This window comes from Callorhinus ursinus, unplaced genomic scaffold (genome assembly GCF_003265705.2).
Source record: "Callorhinus ursinus isolate GAN/ISIS: 27379988/994484 unplaced genomic scaffold, GSC_fseal_2.0 scaffold57, whole genome shotgun sequence".
NCBI lineage: Eukaryota > Metazoa > Chordata > Mammalia > Carnivora > Otariidae > Callorhinus > Callorhinus ursinus.
In genome coordinates, this window is record NW_027397119.1 from 6,689,416 (window position 1) to 6,703,834 (window position 14,419).

Below are 14,419 nucleotides of genomic sequence, written 5' to 3' on the forward strand. Positions count from 1 at the left end.
GCCCACCCCGTCCATCTCACCTGAACCCCATAGCCCCACACCCACCTGCCTGCTGGACATTTCCACGCAGAGGTCAAATCTGCAACACCTCAATCAACTTGTCCAAAAGTGAGCTCATTAACTCCCCTTGTAAACCCGATCCTCCCTTGTATTCCGTACCTCGGTGTGTCGTATTTGACCATGGTTTTCAGCTGTGATGAGCTCGGGGTAGGGGAGAGTGCCTGCGAACCTCTGGAAATTGCAGGCAGGATTTTGTGTGGATCCACGTTTTCTTTCTGCTTTTTCAGACTCTGACTGAAGAAGAAAATAACCACTGAGCTACAGAGGTTAGCCCTTGCCTGTTTCCCTGTCTTCATCCCCCAGCAGTTCCTCCCTGATCCCAACCGCACACCTCCCAAACCTGTGCTCCACAGGCTCCGGCAGACTCTTACAGTTCCCCTAAAATGCCATCAGTGTAATGCGTCTGGTCCTTTTACCTGAAGGGAGTTGCCTAGTGTCTTTGCCTGCAGCCTCCAGGCAGCAGCTTCTCTGGGAAGCACCCCCTGCCTGACCCCGGCAGAACTGGTCAGCCCTTCCCTAGTGCCGGTCCACCTCCGTCGGCTGCCCATCATGCTGCGTGAACTCCTTGAGAGCAGGCATCGTGTCTCGGTCAGTTCAGTCCCCAGGGCACACAGAGCAGTGCCAGGACCTAACAGCACGAGTGAACCCGGATGTGTCCTTCACTGTGTGCCCAGCACTGTTTTGGGGCTTTACATGTACTGGCCCATTTAGCACCTCATAATTTCCCCCATAAAATACACCATTAATCCCATTGCTAGATGAGGAAATACTCAATGAATGAATGAATGAGTGAATCATACTTTCTAGAGAGCTGATTGGCTTCGAGAAATCTGAATGTGAGTCATTTCATAAACATGGCTTTGTCAGGGGCGAGAAGTGTCTCACCCTGTTCTGATCATGTCTAGGGAGGAGAGGGGAGACTCCAGGAACAGATGCGATTGCTTTCTGGAAAAGAGAGCTATTCATGTGGTGGCAGAAGCAGAGCAGGGCTTCCAGAAACCCACTCATGAAGCCCCAGGACAGTCCAGGCTCAGCCAGGCTCCTCCCAAAGACGAGAGGGCGCCATACAGGAGTGACACCAGGGCGGGGAGGATGCATTCCTGTTTCCCATCTCCTTCTTCTCGTGGCCGCTGACCCCAAGGCCCAGCCTCTGGCTGCTGCTGGCTCTCTCGGGTGGAAAGCAACCAGGAGAACAGTTTATATCATAAAGTAATGACAAGGCCCCTGCCTGCAGAGGGGGCAGGCCACGGTGCCCATTCACGGTTACCCGCAAGCTGAACAAAGCCTTTGAGACCCCAGAATCCTGCCCCTTGCCACAGAATGAAGCCCCAGGTGTGTTTGGAAGGGCCAGAAGGATTCAGGGAAAAAAAAAAAAAATGCAGGAGAGTCAGCCAGCAGGTCCCCAAATCACACCACTACTGTGGCACCTGGGTGGCTACCATCCTCAGTCTCCTCCCATGTTTCGAGGCCCTATCCTTTGGGCAACCACCTCTTTCAGGAGCCTTCCTGGAAACTGCATACGGGTCTCCTCTCTTGGGCATCCACACACAGCTCAACACTGGGGCTGTTCCTCATGCTGATGCTTCTCTCTCCCCAGTCGCTTAATCCTAGTTTCCCCAGGGAGCTGTGGGCCTCCTGCGTCCGAACCTCCTGGCAGGAGTTGGCACCCCACGGGGCTCGAGGGATTGATTAGACAGCCTGTCTGTTCCCCTTAGAAATGCCCCCCTCCCCGTAAAAGAAGGCCCGGCTCTCAGACTGAACAATTTGCCCTTACATTTCAGTGTAGATTTTAGGGTGGTTTCAGCAGCACCATTTTCCAGAAAAGAGATAGAGCAAGATCTTAAAAGGGTCCTGAACTCTAGACCCAGGCTGCTTGGGTTCAAATCTCACTCTGCCACCTACTAAATATAAATTCATAAGCGAGTTCATTAGCCATGCTGTGTCTCGGTTTGTCCCTCTCTGAAGTGGAAATAGCGCCTACCTCAGCCTACCTCACAGTGCTCGTGTGAGGAGCGGGTGAGTTAGCGTGTCCAGAGTGCGCAGAACAGGGTCCGCCACACAGCAGAGGTTCCTCCTGTGATCCTCTCCTTAATGCGATAGCTGTTGTTCTCACCTAGTTTCCTGTGATTGTCACAACTGAAAAGGTACCTCCTCTTCGCAGAGGAGGAAACCAGGCTCAAAGAAGTTAGATGACTTGCCTCAGGCAGCATGGCTCCTAAGTGAGCACGGGGTTACTCAAAGCCAGGATTCTGAGACCCACAGACGTGGCATATGGACGCCCTGAGCTCTGGCAGCCCTACCATCCCTCCGTCTCCCCTCCCCTGGCATTCCTGTGGCTTCCCTACACGTTCTTCAAGTCTTCCAGTTAACAGTCGGCACTCCCACCCCAAAGCCACCGTGGCCCCGGGGAATGGTGTCCTCCTCACCACACTCCTGCCTTTCTGGTCTCGGGCAGGGAGCCAGGCAGCAGCCATACTGGGCTCCTGTGGCAGTGCTGGTGGGCACTGTGGGCGGGCAGGAGCCACGGCTCTCAGCAGGCTCTCCCAGGGCCTGGGCTGTACAGAATCCTATACATTATCTCCTCATATCAACCTGTCAGGCTTTGTAGGCCCTGCTGCCCAGAGCAGGAGCCTGGGAGCCTTGTCTGCTGGGGATGCCACAGACCCTCGGACTTGGCCACTGAGACAGCCTGGTAGACCAGATGTGCCCGGAAGGGGACTGAGTAAGAGTCTGTGGACAGACCAAGGACTGGCTCCGCTTGGGAGCCAGATGTCATCTGAGAGGTAGAGGCTGTTGCACAGACTATCTGAGTGGGATCCTCAGACAGGACCAGCCTGGACAGAGACGTGAGGGCAGCCTGTTATGAAGTGCTTATGTGAATTGCCATGATGGTCCCTTCAGAGTCTTCTAGGCTTTGCCACCCACACCGTCCATTCACAGATGTCGTCTCACAACCGCCTTCTGAGTTGGTATTGCTACTACCTCCATTTACAGTGAGGTTCTGAGACTCAGAGCTTCTGCCTCCAATTCAGAGGTCTTGCTACTAACCTTGCTGTTGGATGGCCACAGACCTAAGCCGGGAGGCCAGGAGGTCCAGACTCATGAGTGCCTGAAGCAGGCCGGGCCGGGGTGGGGACAGGCTAGTGGGCACTGCTCAGTGCCCGCTGATTGTTGCCAGGTGGGAATGCAGCCTCAGGATTGCGGATCTTTGGATTTTTCCAGAGAAGCTGAAAATCTGGATTTTTTTTTAAATGTGAAATTTCCCATTTTTAAGTGTTGGAAACTGATTTAATTTCGCTTAAAATATCTAGTGGGCTAAACAAAACACATTCTTGGGCTGGACTTGACTGCAGGCTGCCAGTTTGCAGACTCGGGCCCACGCATTTGCCTCCAAGATGCCAGTAAAGCTGGGATTAGCCCCCACCTTCTTCAGCTGAATTCAAACATTCAAGTGTCCCTGGGGTGGGTCACACGGGAATGTCAGATTTCATTTTGGGGGGTATGGGATACAACTTGACAAAAGCACTCTCATGAAGCTTATGCTATTCTAAGTGGAGAGACATACCATGAAGATAAATGTGTAAAATTTTTAGTGTGTTAATAATAACTGCTAAGGAGAAAGAGCAGGAAAGGCACTTAAGAAGTTTTGTGCCGGTATTTCAACTGCAGACAGGGTGACCAGAGATAGCCTCACTGAGGAGAGGCAATGTGGTAAAGACCTGAATAAGAGGAGAGGAGGGAGTCATGCGCCTATCTGCACGAGGAAAGTCCAGAAAGAGGGGATAGCAAGTACAAAGGTCCTGAGGCCCAACGAGAGTTCTGGAGTGGTTGAGAGACAGAAAGGGAGCAAGAGTGGCTGGAAGAGGGGTGACTAGTAGTATTAGAGCTCAGAGAGGTAAGAAGAATGGGGGGGGGAGCCAAAGTGCCTGGGACCTTGGGTTTTACTCTGAATGAGATTGGAAGCCATTGGAGTGACAGGATCATTCTTGCTGCTCTGTTGACACTAGAATGAAGAGAAGAGAACAATGAAGCAAAAAGAGGCTTTCCGAGGCTATTGCAATAATCCCATGTCTGGGGCCAGGGTGGTGATGTGAAGGTAGTGAGAAGTGATCCAACTCTGGACATACTTGGTAGGTGAACCCAGTGGTATGCTGGTAAGGCTCAACAACCGGCTCGGCGGGGGCGGGGGGGGGGGGGGATTTGGTCTCTGTAGTGTAAATATCCCTGACATGGCTGATTTCAAGCCACCAACAGGATGTCAACTGGCTCACAGGATTCCCAACAATTAGACAATTGGCTCTTGTGAGCCAACACAGGCCAGCATCCGCACATTGCCAGGTAGAACTAATAGCACGTGCTGATGGGTTGAACATTGAAGTAAAAGAAAGAGACACAGAGAATTCCGAGATTTGGGCAACTGATAAAATGGAGTTGCCATTTGTTTAGATGGGGAGGAATATGATGGGATCAGGTTTGGGGGAAATATCAGAGATCTCTGTTTGGACATTGTAAGTTTGAGAAACCCATTATATCTTTTATTTTTAAACCTCACAAGACATTATGATTACTGTTACATATAGTCAGTGTTCATTTAGATTTACCCACATATTTGCCACTTTATTTGCTCTTCATTCTTTCTCGCCTCTCAGACTTTCCATTTGGGCTCATTTTCCTTCTGCCTTAAGGTCAGGATTTCCCTTAGTGACAATCAGCTGGTAGCAAACGCCCTGTTTTTTGTTTTGTTTTATTTTTTTTTAAGATTTTATTTATTGCTTTGAGAGAGAGAGAGGGAGGGAGGGTGAGAGAGAGAACACAAGCTGGGTGAGGGGCAGAGGGAGAAGCAGACTCCCCACCCTGGGCAGGGAACCCATGTAGGACTCAATCCCAGAACTCCAGAATCATGACCTGAGCTGAAGGCAGACACTTAACCAACTGAGCCACCCAGGCTCCCCCTTTTTTTTAACTTTATCATCTGCAAGATCTGCATTTCATCTTTGTTCTGGAAATGTATTTTCACTGAAAAAAAGAATTTTAGTTGGGCAGCTATTGTTTTTCAGCATACTGAAAAAAATTTTTTTAAGATTTTTTATCTATTTACTTGTCAGAGAGAGAGAGCACAATCAGGGGAAGTGGCAGGCAGAGGGAGAAGCAGGCTGCCCGCTGAGCAAGGAGCCCCATGAGGGACTTGATCCCAGGACTCCGGGATCATGACCCGAGCCGAAGACAGATGCTTAACCGACTGAGCCACCCAGGCATCCCTGAAAAAAATTTTTTAAGAGTGTGTGTCTTTCATATTTTTCTTTGTGTGTTGGTATACTAAAGTTTCACAATGATGTGTCTGGTTGTGGATATCTGTTTGTCGTGCTTGAGATGCATTTGTCTTCTTGAATTTGTGATTTGTTGTTGTTCATCAGTTCTGGAGCATTAACAGTTGTGATATGTTTACCGTGCTGCCTCTGAGACAGTGTAGCTCTCTTGTGTTCCTAGGACTCCAATTGGACATGTGTTGGTTCTTCTCCCTCTGTCACTCTAGCTCTTAACTTTTCTTTAATAGTCTCTGTCTTTTTGTTCCTCTGGGCTAAATTTTGGGTAATATTTTCTATCTTGTAGTTTATTAGTTCTCTCCAACTGTATCTTTTCAGCTTTTATTTTCAATAATTGAATTTATTATTTCTGGAAGTTTGATTTGGTCTTTTTCCTGATATAAATTGTTATAGTTTCTTATTAACTGCAAGTATTTTCAAGCATGTCTTTTGTTTTTCTAAACATAGTAATCATACTTGTTTTGTAATCTGTGCCTGATAAATATAAAATCCGACATTTCTGCAGTTTGGGGTCTCCTGTCTTTTGTACCTGTACTTTCCTACTCATGGCGCCCATTCTCTGGTGTATTTGGTTATTGTGAGTTTGTTGCTCATTATACTTGAAAAATAATCTGGTGAAATAGTTTGACATGGAGGGGAATAAGAGTGCCTTCCACCAGAGAAGTGTTATTATTTCATTTTGGTTTTTTGCTTTTCGCATGCATTTGTGGGCACTGATCTGGAACCACCTTAAGTCAAGTTCAAGTTACTGAGGTTCCCCGAACCAGACTGTGATGAGAACTCTGTGAGATTGTTACCAAGCTGGTTTAACTTTGGTTTGCCTTTACCCTCCGGGTGTAGTCCTTTGGGGTCCTTGCTTATAGAGGAGAATATCCTCCCATCTTCTTCAAGACCCAAGCTTTGATTTGCATCCCCCTGACCCATGCAGGAACCGAGACAAAGGTTCAAATATACTGGGATCAGGAATGCCCCCAGGGCAAACCTTCAGTTTCTGTCTCTGGGGATTCCATATTTCCTCTTCAGTTTGGCCTGGTTGCTCATTCTCTATTACTAACTCTATTGTCAGCTCTTGTTTTTTTAGAGAAAAAAAATTTAATATCTTGTTTATCTGTTTTCCTTTTTTTTTTTTTTAGGATTCTATTTATTTATTTGTCAGAAAGAGAGAGAGAGAGAGAGCACAAGCAGGGGGAGTGGCAAGCAGAGGGAGAAGCAGGCTCCCCGCTGAGCAAGGAGCCCTATGCCAGACTCAATTCCAGGACCCCAGGATCATGACCTGAGCCGAAGACAGATGCTTAACTGACTGCGTCACCCAGGCATCCCTCAGTTTTACTTTTTCTTTTTTTCAATGATAAGGTTGGTTCAGATAACTTAGCCCACCATTACTGGAGATTAGAAATCTCACCGAATGATTTGGGGGTAGTGGTGACATGACGTGGAATTTTTCAGGCTATTGGAAACATTTTATACCTGATTGGGTGATGGTTACGGCAATGAGTATGTACATTTGCGAAAGTTCATCAAACTGTATGCTGAAAATGGGTACATTTTACTCTATGCAAATTATAGCTTAAAAAAGAAAATTGATTTAAAAAGTAAGAATAAACATCTCTTGTTCCTGATGAAGAACGGATTATAGAGTAGCAAGAGGCCCTGTACAGGATCCTTATGAGACAGTAAAGACTAGGTACTGCTCACCATCCCAGTCATCTGTGAACTTAAAGTCTGGCTTGGGGAGGAGGGGGAGTGAAATTCCCCCATTTATAAATGCAGCGTTAATGAGTTTGTGTAGTGTTAAGATGGGTCAGTAGGTAGCACATGGGGTTGAGCTGTTTACCAGAATAAATCCAGAGCTAAGTGGAAATGGGTCTGGAGCACCTGAGGAGCTAGAGATGAGTGGGATAAACCCAGAAATGCCTCTTGAAGGAGGCAGACATGTCTTATAGGAAGAGAAGGGCCTAGAATGCCTTACCCCTACTGCTTATGGGCAGATCTTGATGGAAGGGAGAGTTGGTAGAGAGACATAGAAGTAAAGATGGTGGAGCATTCTGGGAGGTGGGTGGCAAGGCCTGGAGAACAGGATGGATCTTCCCGTGCTTCCTCAGGTGCAGAGAGGTGCATGAATGCACCCGAGGCAGAGCCCTCCAAGTGGTAGGAAGCCTACCAACCCACTCTTGCTGGGTCCAACAGGAGCCTGGAGCAGAGCTGTCCTTCCACGTCTGTCTGTCCCCATCAGCTTGATTCCCCAGCAACTTGTGTGGAATCCTGGGGGCCCTGCCCATGGGGTGATGAAGAAATGTAGGACACAGATCTTCTACAGGAGCTGCCTGTGTGGATTTTGACAAGTCATTTAATCTGAGTCTGTTTTCTTTTCTTTTTAAAATTTTATTTATTCATTTGAGAGAGAAAGAGAAAGAGAGAGAGCGAGCACAAGCCAGGGGGTGGGGAGACAGAGGGAGAAGACTCCCCGCTGAGCAGGGAACCCATGTGGGACTCGATCTCAGGACCCTGGGATCATGACCTGAGCTGAAGGCAACTGTTCAACCGACTGAGCCACCCAGGCACCCCTGAGTCTCAGTTTCCTTATATTGAAAATGGGGATAAAAATTAACCTAAGGCAGTCTGTTAAGGTTCTTAACATATTGCCTGGCACATAGAAGCCATTTAATGTATGGAAATTAAGATTATTATGATTAATGAGACAAGACTAATACAAGGCAAACAAATGAGAGGCTAATTTAGGACAGGTATAATTAAAGATATTTTTAGGTGGTATAGACCAGACAGCCTTCAGTACTTGGAAACAAGTAGGGGCAAGAAATAGTAGTTAATTATTTAAAAATTGGAGTTAATTCTTCATTCATGTATTACATAAATGCATTAGGCACCTCCTATGCATTCTTTCCTGGCCCTTCAAAGCACTACCTATGACCTGGTCATTTGTGATATTATATTTATAGGTTTATTTTCTTTTTTTGCCACCTCTATTGAGGTATGACTGACAAATAAAAATTGTATCTATTTAGGTTTTACACTGTGATCTTTTTAAAGGTGTTTTCTTTTCTGTTTCTCCCACTAGACGAGCTCTCCCAGAGGACAGAGACCATGTCTCTATTGACATCTTCAGAGCCTTGCACGGTGCCAGCCACAAAGTAGGCCCCAATAAACATCTGTAAACGGTGCCAAGCCTGTGCAGGGTGCTGGGAGACACCTCGAGCTGTGATCTAAAGGGGAAGCTCATGTGATTTCAGTTCAATAATTCCTCCAAAGGCAGCCTCAAGAGGCGAGCAGAAGGTATCAGGCGAGGGGCCTCAAGTGAAGAGAGAAGGCCAAGGCCAAGGAGGGAGATGACGGGGACGGGCCCAGGAGTCCTGCTGGGGAGGCAGAGGGGAATCAGAAGATGGGACAATCAGACGGCGGGGTGGGGGACCCGAGAAAGGGCCCAGCGCTGAGCTTAGGAAGCGGAGTGGGATCAGGAGGGTGGGGGAAGACCCCAGGAGGGAGGCTGGAAAGCCAGCAGCTTGGAGCCACCTGTGCCCACCGCGGTGGGGGAGGGAGGGGGTGCTCGGATGGGGAGGGGATGGGAGCCGGGTCCCAGGGCCTGGGGGCAGTGGGCGGCCCACACTAAGCTGAAGCCGGGCAGTCCTGGCGGGCCTGCAGGGCGCGGAGGCTGTTGGGCCCCGACGGGAGGGGAGGAGAGCTTGCTGGAGAGCCTCGGCCCATGACTTAATCCCGCAGCAATGTGGCTGCTAATGAATTTCATATCCCCTCCCGAGCTGGGCCGCAGGAGGAAGCCCGAGGCAGGAGGGAGGGGGAAGCCAGGAGCGAGCAGCCACCCTGGCCCAGGAGGAGGAGAGGCAGCAGAAGGACAGGTGAAGGGGGCAGAGGGGGGGCAGAGAAGGCAGGACAAAGTAGGGGAGGAAGGCCACGGAGGAGGAACCGGTCTCCTGGCCACCGAGTCTGAGTGTGACAGCCTCACAGCCCGGATCACCCACAGGGCACCCGCCCTGCCTCAGCCCCGCCTCAGTGCCACCAGAGGTCAGGCTCCCATCCGCCCCAGCCTGCTGCCTTCTCCCCAGGCCCCTACACCGCCCCCCCATCTCCAGAAGAGACGGGAGCAAGGCTTCCTGCCGAGAGCTACTGCCTTCAGAAAGGCCGACAGATGAGTAATGCTAATGATCTAACAGCGCCGCCAACGGAGAACACCCACTGGTTACCCAGCACCTGTCTCCAAGGAGCCCAGAGCTCCCTCAAATCCAAGTTCCACTGAAGGCGGGAGGGGGCTTCCCTCTTCTCCAATAAGGTTCTAAATGCAAGAGAGGAGGCTGAATTCCAGCATGAGAGAGGCAAGGTGGAGGGAAGGAAGAACTTCCCAACAAGATCGTTTCAGGCTACAGAACACTGGGGGAAGGAAGCATGCTGGGGGGACAGCCTTCATTTCTGGGGGTCTCTAGGGAAAGTAGAGCCACCAGCGTCCCAGCTGTCCCCCCCACCCCCACCCCACACCATTTTGCCAACCCCACAGCCTCTCGTTGAGCCCTGGCCCATGGAGCAGACAGAAGGGACTGCCAACCACCTTCCAAAACATGTTTTGCCTTTTTGCCTTCATTCTGTGGCTTGGCTCAATGGGGCCTGAAAATTCCCCACACCTGAGGTGGGCCAAGATGGGCCGCTGCATCGCTAACATCACTGTTTCCAGCCTGAAAGCCCTGCTCTGTCCTCAGAACGGATTTCTGGGATGGGACAGCAGACCTGGGGCCCTTAGATTAACGAGGGGCAGCTTCCCGGGCCACAGTGGGGGGAGGAGCGTCAGGAGGCTGTGACTTGGAGCCTCGGGGGTCTTGCTGCACAGCCCCTGGTCCCATCCCCAGATAGGGCATCCAGGATGGTTGTCTACGACCTGGCTGGGGTAGCCACATTAGCTCACTGCAGGGGTGCCTGGATTGAAGGGGCAGCATCTGTGCCCAGTAAATTACTTCCCTGCTCACAGCCTTCAGGCTGGAGCTCCCTTGGCTAAATCTTCTGTCGATGGACGCCAAGGCCAGTGTAAACACCACGAAGGAAACACAGTGTCTCTTGGCGAAGACACTTCATAACAATGCTCTGGATCCTTCCATAATACTGTTTCATGAGCCGCAGCCATAAAAAGTTATTTATCTTTTACTGTGTATCTTTGGGGTCAGACAGTCGTTATGGGTCTCGGTGTCCCGATTGTCCTGTCTATGTATGTATTGCCCATTTTAGTCTGTGAGCCAGCAGTTGGAGGAGGAGAAAGCAAGTCTCCTTGCTCGCTCCACAGAGCACTCTGGGCCCCAAGCCCCTGCCCTCCTCACAGAGCCCTGAGTAGGGAGGGAGAGCAGGGACGAAGCCGAGCATGGCAGCTCTTTCCCACACCATGCCCTGGGAGAAACCCTTCTCACGCTGCTTTTGGGAAATGCCAGTCTGATGGGGGAGACACGGCGTCTGTCTGGGGACACACTCAACCTGATGGTCTAAGGGCAGAGCAACAGCATATGAAGAGCAGAAGTAGGAGACCCAAGTACAAACCATAGACAAGTGAATGTGAGCAGAAGGCAGGCTGAGTGTAGGAGCAGAGGGGCTCCAGGGATCTGCTCAGCAGGCCACCTTCCCTGGAGGAGGGGTGTTTGCACACAAGCCGGATGGGGGCTCCACCGTCTGCAGAACCAAGCTGGGAGGATGGGGCTGTCCAGACAGCTACCCACGGACGTGCCTGCTCTCCCTAGTCCTTCTTGCTTCGGTCTATTGCCCTGTGTCACCAGCCCCAGGAGTTGAAGGAAGCCTCAGGCAGCGGGCGGGATTAAATACACACATTGCTTGAGACACCCTACGGGAGCACTTCTGACCCAGCAGGCCGAGAAAGCAGGAAAGTGGGAGCTGAGAACATTCTGGCTTCCGTCTTTGCCTCTGGCTGGGTCCTTTCCCTTTGCAGGGGCCGGAGTCAGGAGGCTCACAGACTCAGAAGGGAGCCGGGGGTGGGCAGCCCCTGAGCCCTGTCGTCCGGCCCTTTGTAAAGTCAGGGCTCTGCATGACAGGTAGAAGGAGGGGGCCCACAGAGCCAAGAGGGAGAGGGAGCACTACTCCTTGAGCTGCAGGCCAACCATTTTTTCAGACCTCACAGAAAAGAAGAAAGGAGAAATAAGAAGAAAGGAGGCAAAACCTGTGAGGTAATGGGAGGGTTGGGTGAGCATCCATGTCACCTGCTAGAAGAGATGACAGCTCTGCTATTTTAGTAAAAGCCACAGACCAGGCCTCTGGAGACCAGGGCTCCAACCTAGCTTGACACCAGGAATGGCGTGAGCAGACACTAAGTCATGTCATGCTTTATTAACTAACATCCCACCTACACACACACACACACACACCCTGTGGATTACCATTCATTCTGTGAGCACTAGCAGTCTGGTATAGGCCGCATGGACCTTGGAGCCAGGCTGCCTGGGTTCAAATCTGGCTTCAACATTTGGGGACTGTACAATACCCTGTAAAATGGTAATGACGTAATGATAGTAATACCCGCCCCCGGGGGTTGTTATGAGGGCGACACGAGCTGTTGCAAAGTGCACGCCCAGCACAGGGTAAGCTCTGGGTACCCGTTAGCTATTCTGCTCATGACTGATCTACCAGGTCCTTTGCTAGGATCTGGTGTTCTGCCTTGGAGACCCTCAGTCACACAAGGGGGTAGAGGGGAAATGAGCAGTCACTTGCAGTGGGTGCAGTGACACAGCTGTGACTCGGTAGCCCAGGCAGGAGCACTCTGCCCGGAGCAATCAGGGAGAGCGTCGTACAGAAGGTAATATAAGATTTAAGCCTCGCAGGGAGAAGAGGAGCTCCCCAAATGGAGACTAAGGGAAGAAGGACATCTGAACCCAGGTTGGGCAAAGACCTAGAGACACGAAACCCAGGGAAACCTGATCTCATGAATCTGGTTCTCGGGTTCTGGAAGAGCTATGGAAGGAAATGCGAACAGAGAGAAAGGGCAGTCAGGCTGTGGGAGCCATGGGTGTCTCGCTAAAACGTTTGATTCTTTTCTGCAAACAGCTGAGAAACACTGCCAAATCCTAAGCAAGGGAATTGCATGATCAGGTGTGTGTCTTGGGAAAGAACACACTTCGTGGGTCCTGGAAAAGAGATCAGAAAGTGAGCAGGTTGCAGAAACACATACACGGGAGCATTTTGCAACGACTCGGCAAACACAAAGGAGGAGAGACTATTTCAGTGCTTCTAGGCTCGTAGCCGCCGGGTCACACTGGGGCCAGGATGCAGGACACAGAGCACCTACTGTGTGTCAGAACCCTGCCAGGTCCCGGACTCCAAGGAGGAATCTGCTTCTTCACAGGTCCCTGGGGAGCTGGTAAGCCAGGCCGAGAGGAGAAGAGAGGAGGGCAGGGATGTGGCGCAGGTCCTGGGATGACCACACACCAGGGGACAGCCGCAGCACATGGACAGAGTGGTCATCTCTCCCTCCGGTTGAAGAGGAGAGCACTGTCAGCAGAGCATTCTAGAAGACAGAACACCTAGGGGAAGGAGGACCTTGTCAACAGAAGGAGCCCTGAGCAAAGATGTGTAGATATGAAATAGCTTGGGGTATTCTGGTTGCTGCGAGACCGTCTTCAAGGTCGAGAAATGGGGTTGGGGAAGTACGCAGTGGTCAGAGCATGGAGTTAGGCTGCGTTCTGTGCACGGTGGTTGTCAGCCAAGGGTGTGGGTCCAAATCATTCATCGTGACAGCCTTTAAGAATCCAGATCTGCCTGAATTGGTATCTCAGAGGCTGGGCCTTTCAGCATTTTTCAGTGCTCTCAGATGACTCTGACATGCACTACGGGGTAAGAACCATCGTGGGGACAGGGAGCCACCAAGGGGGGACCTGGGCAGATCCGTGCCTTAGCAGGAGCCGGGGAAGTGAAGAGCAGTGGGGGGGGGGCAGGGCAGGGGGGCCAGGAAAGCAGCTCCAGTAGTGGTCCAGGGCCATGGCAGGAAAGGGATGGTGGGCACAAAAGCCATTAAGGCAATAGACCTCACAGATCTCGGGGAGCCTGTGCAGGGGTAAGGAAGAATTGAGACTAACTCTCTATTTCAGAAATGAGAAACTGAGTCCTGGATCAGTGGTTCTCAACAGTTTCCTGTGTGAGGATTTCTTTTCCACATCAAAAAAAAAAAAATTTTTTTTTTTTTTTTGATGATCAGTAAACCTGCATGAGTTGAAAATAGCTGATACCCAGCTGCATGGATCTAGAGATGATCTGAAAGGATTTGCATTTTATTCATCACACGCGCACAGAGGTACGCAAACAAGAGCGTGGGAGGCAGAACAACCGGGGTTCGAGTCCTACCGCCACCATTACTAGATGCATGACCTTGGCCACTAAAGCTGTCTGTGCCTCTGTGGTCTACCTGCGCCATGGGCATCACAGCAGCACCTGCCTCGTGGAGTTGAGTGAGGACCAGAGTTGTACGCGTAGAGGAAAGCCTGGCATCTGTAAGCCTCACCAAGCTTTAGCTCTTGCTGTCACTATTAGCCAGTTTAATGAGGATGCTAGGTGCCCATGTGGAGGTGAGGACCCCCGAGGCCATATGTGGTGGCTGCCTAGCTCCTGTCCTCCTAGACCTTGCGATATGGGGCGTAACTGACCACACACGTCTGCACACTGGCCACTGCACCTGGCCACAGGGAGTGTGCCCTCTGTGAGCGTCATGACTCAGCACTCTCCTGCATTGGAGCAGGGTGGCACCGGTGGCTCTTCAGGTGACACCTGGGACCTGAAAGTTAGAGCCAGCTGTTGTGACTCGTGAAAAGCGATTTTCACAACATAAAATTAAGTTTGACCAGAGTTCTAGGACGGGATGATTTCGGGGCAGCAGAGGCATCCCGGAACCTGGGAGATGTCCCCTTGGAAGGCAGAATGCCATCACCACTCACCTGAGCCTGGCTCCTCCAGCCCCCGAGGAGTTCCAGAAGCCATGCTGACGAAGCATCCCCAGGCCAGTGTGATCGGCTTACACCAGCTGACAGTGTAGC